The sequence below is a fragment of the Pinus tabuliformis genome, chromosome 5_1, assembly GCF_031772625.1.
Source record: "Pinus tabuliformis cultivar Carrire ecotype Pingquan chromosome 5_1, CPIR1, whole genome shotgun sequence".
In the NCBI taxonomy this organism is placed as follows: Eukaryota; Viridiplantae; Streptophyta; class Pinopsida; order Pinales; family Pinaceae; genus Pinus; species Pinus tabuliformis.
The window spans coordinates 775,694,226-775,705,970 of NC_142305.1; the positions used below are offsets into that span (position 1 = coordinate 775,694,226).

General features: G+C 37.7%; 1 pseudogene; it reads right to left on the bottom strand.

Moving 5' to 3' along the window:
- Nucleotides 1-676: 676 nt before the first annotated feature.
- On the bottom strand, nucleotides 677-1,345 carry LOC149167235 (uncharacterized; annotated as a pseudogene).
- Between the last annotated feature and the right edge of the window lie 10,400 nt (nucleotides 1,346-11,745).

Genomic DNA, 11,745 nt, shown 5'->3' on the forward strand with positions numbered 1-11,745 from the left:
TAGAGAGCATTTGTCAGTGCAACCAATCACACAAATTGGAAACTTCGTTTAAGAGTTTTCTATAATGCGACTTTTTGAAGATTTCGGTGACGGAATCCTGCGGAAGAATTGAGGTCAAATCTTGATTTCTTGCAGTTAAAATGGTTTTTTAATTGCATATTTGGATTCAGCACCCTGAAAAACCCCTGGGACGCTTTCATTGTGCAGAAACTAGCTATTAAACTTGCAATTCCAATAATTCCTGCCGGATTTCGACCGGAAAAATCCGCCGGAAAGACTTTCAAAAAGTCGCGTTATAGACAACTGCCTTCGTTTATTATTTCCTGATTGCTGCCTTGAAATAAAAAATTGAGTAGATAGACCCATGTGTAGCTGTTTTCTGTCTCGATCTTATAGGCCTGCTTTAGCATGAACGTTCGATCCTTCTCCCCCCAAATTATTAGAACGTCCTGCTTGATTTCATCCAAATTCAAGAATCTTAAGCTTCAATCAATGGTTCCAAAACTTATCATCTTTGGTTTCAGACTTGTAATTTTAATGAGAAAACGTATGTTATTACACATTAGGCCTACTCGATCTGATAAATTACAGGTACTTTTGCATTTTAACTTATCGTCTTTGGTTTCAGACTTGTAATGTTAATGAGAAAATAGATGTTATTAAAAATTAGGCCTACTCAATCTGATAAATTATAGATATAGTATACCTGCATGAAGTCATTGTATATAAAATCAGGAAGCCAGGGCATTCTGTGGAAAGTAACGTTCATTGATTTTCTCAAATCTCCCGCATTGTTGGGAAGGAGGACTTCTTTAATGTCTGATGACCCCAATTCTTCAAGAAGACGATCATTGGTCGACGGCGTCATGCAAATTGCGGAGCTGACGATAACCAGGCGACGGACAACGTTAGGGTATTTGTGTGCCATCCAGAAGGCCACGAAGCCACCGTAGCTATGCCCAACCACGATCACGCTCTCCACTCTTAGACAATGGAGGATACAGTTGAGGCACTCGGCTTGAAAAATCTCGCTGCGTTCAGTGCTCGTCGTGGTGGAATCCCCAAAGAATATGAGGTCGGGGATTAGGAGGTTGAAGTCCTTTCCGAGAGCCACGATTTGGGTATCCCATGCCATTAGGCCATCTATCCTAAAACCGTGAATTAGAAGTAGACCCGGCTGTTGATTCCCCACACTCTGTGGATTATTGCTCTGTAAAACCCAGCAGTGCAATGAGGTGCCATTGCTCAACTGTATCTATTTAGACATTAGCCCCAGCGAGATCCATTGAGATCGCTTCCTTTTTCTTACGAATTCTACAACATTGAATCCAAAGAGTCCTCTCATTTTAACTCCAAATCAATGGCATTTGCTTGGTAATGCGAACTGGGGCTCAATATAGAGAAGCTGAGCCACGTGCGTGATCCATCGAAAACATAACTAGCATAGTGCCGTTTGGCCACTAAATGGGTCATAAATATTACAAACATGTTGCATTATTATAAGATCGAGACAGGAAACAACTACACATGGGTCTATCTACTCAATTTTTTTATTTTAAGGCAGCAATCAGGAAATAATAAACAAAATTTCCAATTTGTGTGATTGGTTGCACTGAGAAATGCTCTCTATAATTAGAGTAGGTCAGAGTTATCGTGCTTTCCAAGGTTGGAATTAGCGAATTAAATTGACAACTGCGGTCACCACGCTAAGTTAACACAGGCAATCACCATGCTTGTCTGATGATTTGTAAGAATGCGTTAGCTGCAAGTATGAGGAGTAAAAGCGGGCCATGCCTTTCAGTGGTCCGGGTTTATGCAGAAATGGCCTTTTGTCTGAAACAGATGAATTCCCGAAACTCCTTCGCTGAGACGTATCGGTATGGCTTCCCACTGCTAGTACACCAGTACTGTTCCTGATCTTTTCTGAGAATCGCGGTGTGGCTGGGACGATTTTGAGAATCGCGGGGTGGCTGGGCGATTCTCAGAATTGCCCCATGTGCCCACGCCTGCATACAATCCCACTGCTAGTACACCAGTACTGTTCCTGATTTTTCCTGAGAATCACGGGGTGGCTAGGGCGATTCTGAGAATCGCGGGGTCGCAGGGGGATTCTCAGAATCGCCCCATGTGCCCACGATCGTCAAACAAAAGGTCGGTAGACTTGTAATGTTGTTTTTCAATTCGTTTGAACTTTCAAATTATCAGTATGGCTTCCCACTGCTAGTACACCATCATTCCTTTGAACTTTCAAATTATCAGTATGGCTTCGCTGAGACATATCGGTATGGCTTTCCATATGGGGTGATTTTCAGAATCGCCCACCACCCCGCGATTTTGAGAATCGCCCCGGGGCTTTACTATATGGGGCAATTTTGAGAATCGCCCGCCACCCTGCGATTCTCAAAATCACCCCAGCCACCCCGCGATTCCCAGAAAAGATTAGGAACAGTACTGTTGTACTAGCCGTGAGAAGCCATACCAATACGTCTCAGCGAAGGAGTTTGCAGAAGCATTTAAATCTTTTCGCGTCAGAGCTGAAAAAATTGCATGCAGGTACTGGTGTACTAGCAGTGAGAAGCCATACCAATACTTCTCAGCGAAGGAGTTTGCAGAAGCATTTAAATCTTTTCGCGTCAGAGCCGAAAAAATTGCATGCAGGCATGGGCACATGGGGCGATTCTGAGAATCGCCCCGCCACCCCACGATTCTCAGAATCGCCCCAGCCACCCCGCGATTCTCAGAAAAGATTAGGAACAGTACTGGTGTACTAGCAATGAGAAGCCATACCAATACGTCTCAGCGAAGGAGTTTGCAGAAGCATTTAAATCTTTTCGCGTCAGAGCCGAAAAAATTGCATGCAGGCATGGGCACATAGGGCGATTCTGAGAATCGCCCCGCCTGTGATTGTATTAATTTATTTAAATATACAAAGAAATAAAAATTCCAATTTCAAAATAATTCTAATACAAATTCAAATGATCCAAACAATCATGTGCAACCGAAAATTTCAAACCTGAATCATATACTTTTCAACCATTTTATTTTTAGTTTACAATAAACAAGTCCTATGCAACGCAAAACCGATTTATATACTCACAGTAAGGAAAGAGAAATATAAATATATTTCCACATTCTTATTTACATTAGTCAAATATGAAAATTTAATCTAAAATCACTCAATAAAATAATAAATCTATAAAATAGGAAATCAGCTGATCGATGATATTTTTAACTCTTACATATAAATATCTTTATTTAATGGTATATAAATATATTTATATATTCTTAATTACAAAGTTAAAATATGAAAATCTAATCTAAAATCACCTAGTAAAATAATATATTTAAGCCTAAATAGGAAAGTATTTAATTAAAGATGTTTATAATTATAAAATAACAATTCATTTTGCAGAAAGATGAAGGAATATGAAGTTAAAGACCAAAAAGCTCACATTCCTTGTTAACTCTAAGATACAGAAAGTCTATATTGTGTATCATCTTGAATATAGATTATGTTGTTCCATGGGCTATTTCTGGATCTTTCTTTTTCGGCATAGGTGTTCACTTCTTTTAAGCCAAACCCATTTTAGCATCGTTAGATATTTTCATGGTAGAGAAGCAAAAAGTAAGGCCGAATTTTATTGTTAGGTCTTTGGTCATTACTGGAGGTCCCGAAGAAGAGAGATATTAGGGATTCTATGCGAGAGTTGCCAATCGCATAAATGGTTAAAGTCCACTCACCAATATATTTAACTATTAATGGAATCTAGGAAAACGTTTAAAGGTTTAGAAGCAGGAAATGGTTAACTTTGTCCTCTATGATAGCGATATGCAATAATATGCAATAGGAGATGATTTTACACCACAACTTAGCAACAAGAAACGTTGGGTTGGTTGCGTCAGACATTAGAATTAACTAACTTGTTATATATATATATATATAATTAGTATATTCATAAGGTTAATTGGGAGTGGTGGGTGAAATGTTATTTTTTTCTTCTAGTGATATGATAACTATAATACCATGATTGTAATGACTTTGTGCGTTTATGATTAAGAGTTACTTGAGAATATATATATGATATTTTGTGAAAAGTAAAAGATTTCTATAGATATTTTAGAGTATATTTCAAAGTTATATGATAGTAGCAATGACTTTTGGAAAAGTTATGTGGGAATATGTTAAATATATATCATTAAATTAAACTAATATAATATTATGTTATATAGATAGATAGATAGTATTAATATAGTTTATATCAATATTCAAATATATAATTTTTTGGAAACTGAAACAAATTAATAACATGGAAATCAACGTTAAATTTTGTGCTAAATTATGTAACCTTTAAACCTAACAAAAGGAACGTTCAAATAATTTTTTTTGAAATAGCATAAAATACAATTTTATACATTTAAGATTACACATATAGGCTTTATTAATGCATCAATTTTTAAAACACAACCTCCAAACCTAGGCTAGATTCTAGTTCATAATTACATTCCCATTGGAGATGCATAAAAGGAAATAGTTATGCTTGTATTCTCAAACATATTATCATAATTTGTAATCTTACAGGTGTGTTACATGTGTGTTATATATTGTGATCGTGAGTTATAATTGTGAGTTTCTAGATTACTATCTTTAGCTAATCAAATCCACTTTCTTAGAGCATGAATAGGCCTAATGGTTAAGAGCATGTGTTTCCTCCTAAGAGGTCACAGGTTCAAAAACCAGAAGGGGTTAGAGTAGGTATGCCTTCGTAGACATAATAATCAAATCGTTGTGTGGAGGTGGGTCTCTTGTCCCACAAACAAGGGGGTCTCATACACCAATTTGGTGTCTGGCTTGGCTATGACCTTAAAATTGGATAATAATAATAATTAGGATATAGATTGTTAGAAATTCATAATCTATAAGGGTGAAAGCATGGAGCTAGGTTACACTTTTTGGCAAGAGATGGCACATTTGGGTGGAAAAAATGATTGCTCGATTGAGCCCTTTTTAAGCGCTCGATCAAGCCGTTTGAGCACTTAAACAATGTAACCCAATGTTATTTAGGAGCTCGATTTAGCCATGTCTTTGCGGCAGTCAAATGAAGGAGATTGGGTTTTGGATTTATTTTTTGGCTCAGGTAAGTTTTATTATATGGAATTGAATTTCAATATGTTATTTATTAATTTATATGTCATTGTACTAATTTACTTCATTATTTCTTTTGTGCTTGATAATTAGGTACAACACTAACATGTTTCCTTCAAAAAGGAAGAAATTGCATTGCCATTGAAAAAGATCCAATACAGTGCAATTTTATTTAGCAAAGAATTAATGCTCTTCAATTTCTTCCAGATGCAATGAAAGAAATTGGGTTGAAGAAAGGGGACTTTAGTGAATTACGTGTGACGAAAAAGGCAAAGGAACCCCAACCACCATTACATGGAATGATTGGAAAGGCATATATTGGGAGATTCGCAGACATCAAAGATCCATTAGAGGAGGAAAATGAGAAAAATGAAGCAGAAAATATTGTGGAAGAAGACAATGATGAAACTCCAGAGGACGAAGAGTTTGGATTACGTGACATTGTTGATTAAATTTAAGTTATGCTTGGAAATCAAGCTCGTTTTTTGAAACTATTAATTAGTTATACTTGTAATGTTTTGACTTTGACATTTTATGAGAAGAATAAGCACTCAATTAAGGTTGTTATGTGTTCAATATTTGTATTATGTGATTTTCGCATTCATTTTTATGTTAATCATTATTTTTTGAAAAAAAACAGTGATTATTATTATTTTTTGACATGAAATTCATAAAAAAAACTATTATTTAACCATTTTTAGTTAAAATTTTCCTATAAAAATTGTGATTTTGACATGTCATCTCTAGCAAAAAATTACAAAAAATTATCAAAACGTGTAGTTTTTTAGTTATATTTATGTTAAAAATGGTTTTTTTTTTGTCAATTGTTAAAAATTATTGTTTTTTAGAGACAATTATTTCATTTGGATTGAAATATTAATTAACGATGTATAAATATGTAGAATATCGAAAATTCAAAATATCGACCTTCTTTAAATATGCAAAACAATAAAAACCTCACTACAAAAAAAAATTAAAATAAAAACAAGAAAATATGAAGAAGAAGACCACTTCAAAAATTATTAAATTTAGAAAATAATTATTTACATTTCATACATTAGAAAATTTAAAGTCAAAAAATAGGTCTTTTAAAAAAATGGCCTGATGCAGAATTACCACTTTTTTAAATCAGCATGAAAATCACTACCATTCTAAAACGTAATGTACATAAAAAAAAATTAAAGTGCCAAAAACTATGCTCTAAAAAAGACATGTGTGTTCTGCATCACCCCTTTTCAAAATCGGGTCACTTTTTTGCTATCTCTACAAAACGGGTAACAGTATCAGTTCCCGTTTCAAAGTTTACATTGTTTTATGCCTTTGATCACTATTTTTCCTGTATCAAGATCACGAACACTACATCCATTTGATCGAAATATTACCTCAGTTCCTTGATCGCACATATCATTAACACTCAGTAGATTATGCCTCAAGCCATCAACATACAAAACATTTCCAGGTTTGACTTTTTCTTTCAACTGAATAGTGCCTTTTCCTTTTATGACTGCAGGGGTATCATTTCCAAAAGAAACTTTCTTTCCTTTTTCTAAAGCACTATATGATTGAAGTTTTTCTTTATCACCTGTCATATGCTTCGAACATCCACTGCCGATGTACCATTGATTTTCCTGTCATTCTGCATATAAAGCTATCCCACATCTTTCTGGTTGCAGTTCCTTCATTCTCCATGTTCTGGCACTTGAGATTTGTTCCTTCTGAGTTGTCTTCTGAAACCTGCTCCTGCATTCAGAATCTTCATGACCGAAGTTATTACAAATAGAACATTCAATTTCACTTTCAAGGGCGGAAAAGTTGTTATAGGTCCTTTTCGTGATTCCAGTCATACTTCTTTGTTTTTGAGCTTCTCTAGTCATGATTGTTTTATAGGCAACACATTGAGCTGCTTTGTGGCCAAAGTTATGGCAAGAGAAACATTGGCCATTGAAGAAACTCCTGCGATTATCAAATCTACCAGCCAAATGATTGTAGTTTCTATTGTCATCCATTCTTGAGGAAAATTGAGAAGATTTTACCTATGGCTAGTTGTAGCTTTTGTTCATCCTTAAGGTGGATTGCCCCCGATTTACCTGGTAGTCTTTGTTTATTCTTGATGTAAATCGTCCCTATTTTACCTAGTGATCTCCATTGGTCTTTTGCTCATTCCTCCTTGCTGCATCAAGATCACTTTGTGAGGTGGATGGTTTCTACGCTTGAGATGCTTCTTCATTATATCCCAGACCTGTCTTGATTAGTGGGGAACGTTGCACATTGATAATCTCATCTAGAATTTTAGATCCTTTAACAAATCTAAGATTAAGAGCTTTAGTTTTCTCAATCTCTTTTCTAAGTCCCACAATTTCACATTCCAATTTTTCATGATGTTTTTCCCTTTCATCCAGTTGACATTGCAGAGAATCAATAATCACATTTTTCTCTTCTAAACAAATTTAGAGTTTAGAAATCTCTTCATAAATACCTTCTTCATCTATAGCATCCATGTAATCATCATCTTCAAAAGCCATTAAAAGTTTGTAATTATTACCTTGTTCATCTTCGTCACTATTTGAAAGTCCATCACTATCTTCATGAGTGTAATAGCTTTTCTTATTTGCATTCTGTTTCTTGTTCCATCTAACAGGTTCCTTTCCCTTGTCAATCTTATCCTTATGAGGACATTTGGCAGCATAGTGACCGACTCTTCCACAAGCAAAGCATTTGAAAGGTAGCTTACCTCAGAATCGTCCAACACCCCGTTGAAGGTTTTTGACAAAATCTGATTCTTCTTCTTCTTCTGACACGTGTCCTGACTCATAGTAATCTCCTTTGCCTAAAGCCTTGAAGGCAGCTTCTCTCCTATCTGATGGTCCTCCTTTCCTCATTTCATAAGCAGTCAGAATTCCGTGTAGCTGTGACATGGTAAGGTTTCGTAGATTCTCTTTTTCTTCTATTGCAGAAACTTTAGATTCAAACCTAGGGGACAAAGATCTTAGAACCTTTTCAACCACAACAACCTCTTTTATTTCTTCACCCAAATTTTTCATACAATTAACAATCTCATCTACACGAAGGAAATAGTTAGCCACACTCTGATCATTGTGCATTCTGAGATTTTCATACTGAATTATGAGGGTTTGAAGTTTTGCTCGTTTTACCTGTTCATCTCCTTCATAGCTCAGAACAATCTTGTCCCATATTTCTTTTGTGGATTTATACTGCATAACCTTCACAAATTCTAATTGAGATAGACATCCTAATAGAGTATTGACAGCCTTTTCATTTGTTTCATATTTCTTCTTCTCAACCGGATCTGTAGGAGTTGTTGATGGAAAAGTGTACCCTATATCTATGATATCCCAGACTTCTGTACCAAGAGATTGCAGATAGGTTGTGACTCTTACCTTCCAATAGACGAAGTTGGTCCCACCAAAAATCGGTAGCCTGATTGATGCTTCTCTCTTGTAGTTGCTCATGATGATGGATCTTCCTTCAAGTGAACAAGATTCTTCAGAAGGTCCTGCTCTGATACCAATTGTTGGAAATAATTCTGAGAGGGGGGGTGAATCAGTATTATCAAGTCAAATATTCCCTTTTTCAAATCCAGATAATATACGCTACTTCAGTTAATTAAATCCACGTATATACGCAACTATGTAGAAGGAAACCCGCGTATACAATGAAAACTTATAATTTACTTTATCTTTCAGATGTTGATTGTTAATCTGTGTAGCAGAATTAAATAAAAAGTAACCAGAAACAGTAAAACCGAGCAGAAGACAATCACACACAAGAACACAAGATATAAGGTGGAAACCCAATGTGGGTGAAAACCACCTGTTGCAATTCGTCTCTATCTTCCTTTAATTAGGAACTTCTTTTTACAATATACTGGTGCAGTCCTTTACTAGTACACAGGCTGCAACCTGCGGAGAGCTACAACCCTCTCTCGTTCTTCAGCTTCTCCTGGAAGGGAGCTACAACCCCCTCAGCTCTTGCACTAGCCAAGATACTAGTACATAGGTGCTGGCCTACAAAAGGCTACAACCTTCTCTTTCTTCCAGGGACCACGTTTCATAAATTTTCAGACTGGATCCATGAACATCAATCAATCATCAAGAATTTCTGCATCAAACAATCTCCTTTTCACAAATTAGAACTGAATCAAGTAGATACTTCTCTGATAGATGTACCCAAAAAAACATAGTAACAGTAATAACACACCAAATTCTGAACCTAGACCACTGCAGCAATAAACAGAAGCAGCTAGATCACAACTCAAAAGATATACGCTACTTCAATAACCTGAAACTTGCGTGCATACGCTTCTGAGTGTGGACCAACCTGCGTATATGCTGTTTGTATTCACTACACCAGCGTGTATACACGCCTTCACTTCACTGAACCTGCGTACAGATCTATAAAGGATAATTCACTCTTTCAAATATTTAGACAGTAATTAACCTAGATTATCAGATTTATAGATCAAGCCTGTGCCACATATAAGAGATCAAAATCATACAAAGATACTATCATTCAAGCCTTAAGATTATGACCCATCAATAGAACTTATCCTTCTCTTTGCGCTAAGGTTCCTCCTTCATTCAGATCTAGATCTGCACCATAACCCCAATCACCAATATTTCAGATCTAGTACTTATTAGATATTCAATGAATTCAGATGATCCTTTGCCAAATGATCTCCTTCCTCTTTTATAGTCTTAGGCCTTTCACAATACCATGGTCCAAAGCCATAATAACACAATACTATGGACCCAATACTTGGGATCACCACTTCTGACGAGATACCATGGTCCAAAACCATAGGTTCAAATACCAAGGACTAACTACCATGGACCAAAGGTAAGTTCTCCAACATATACGCGCTTTTCCTTCCGTGAAAGTGCGTGTATATGCATACGCGCCTTTGTAACGTCTAACCCACATGTATACGCGCCTTAGTCTAGGTGAACTTGCGTATATGTCTTTTCCTTCATTCTGAAAGCCTGAACTGAGATATGTCACCAGAAAGAGTTGCCATCAAGGACAACACCTGTGCCATAGCTCCAAACCTGTGCCATAATGCCAACAAAGCGCACTCAGGAGTAGGAAAAGGTAGGGTTGCGGAAGAAGTTCAGGGCCAGTAAATCATCACTTGACCTGATCACTTTGGCTGAAGGTGATCTAAATGGCATTGGGGAGACAGGGAGGGATGCAACTACAAATCTGCTACAACAATTCAGGCAGCAACAAAAATAAGCCTTAGTCACCATCCATACGGGTCTGTGCAAGCTACAGACCTAGGCCACTCAAGTACAAACCAGTGTGGGACAATGCAACACGACGTCAAATATCTTGGCACCTAGGACCTCAGCCGTAGTGGAGCTGGTCTGCTCCTTGGATCCCTGGGCCATCATGATGCTGGATGGTGCATTGACTATAGAAGAGGAAGGTGAAAAGTCCACTGTCAGTGCTCTCAAGAAGATTGGGTTGAACTTGGCTGTGTTGCCAACTGAGGCACTTTACACCCTACAAGACGGTGTGCTTGTGGAACTTCAGGAAAGAGACCAGTGCACGTTGAATGTGATCAGCGAGAAGAAGATAAAAAATGCCTGAATGTTTGTTGAGAAGATGTCCACGCTTGCTCTCCTAAAGAAGATCACAGAGAAGAATGAGCACACCATATCCGCAGTAGCTAAGGCATGCTGAACTATTCAAGAGCTGAATATCCCAGAAGATGCGTCAGTCGACGCAAGAATTCAGAAGCTCGTTGTAGGTGTGTGCAGTGCATGGACAGAGCTGGCTAAGGTTCAGTTTGAGCTGAACCTTAAGTCACGAAGCTCGAGTTGAGGGCCCATCCTTCGACTCCACCAGAAGTCAGAGGCTAGTGTGAGGCAGCTATCAAGGATGCAGTCGCTATAGTGGATGCCGCAGTGAAGGAGTGCACTTAGCTCTTTGAGCAATCACTCGAAGTAGTTACGAACCTATAGGAATATCCCAACATTCAACGGCTAGAAACAGAAGCAAGGGAACTGCAATAGAGATACGATGAGGTCAAAGTGACGGTGCACACTATCGCCATCACATAGGGGCTGGCCAAGCTGTAGGAAGCGAAGGCACTAAATGAATAGGTGGACGCAGCACAGTGCAAGGAGGTAGTACTAAAGGCAAAACTTGGGCCTTGGCTAGATGAAGCCTATGTGCTCACATCATCCATTGAAGGAAAATTGGCTAGTCTATAGGCTACATAACAGAAAATACAGGCAGATAGCGCACGACCAACGTTAGAGTAGCTGGTCGAGCAAGTTAAGCAGGCGATGACGTAGTGTACCGCCGAGGTTGTAGTAGTGCAAGTAGAGTTGGGAGGTCTTCGCGACAAGATCTCTGCTCTAACAGAGTGAATTGATGGCGAGTCACCAAATTTGTGTTGGGGGCCTGTTGGGAACGGGTCCCCTAGGGTCAATTTTTGGGTTAAAAGCCCAAGTTTTGGGGCTAAAAGCCCAAGTTTTGTATAAGGAATTTAAAGCCTACACATTGTGTGATCACAGAGCGCGAATATGTGAAGAGTCATCAAGAGTTTCCACCCTTAGTTTAGGTAACTTGTGTCA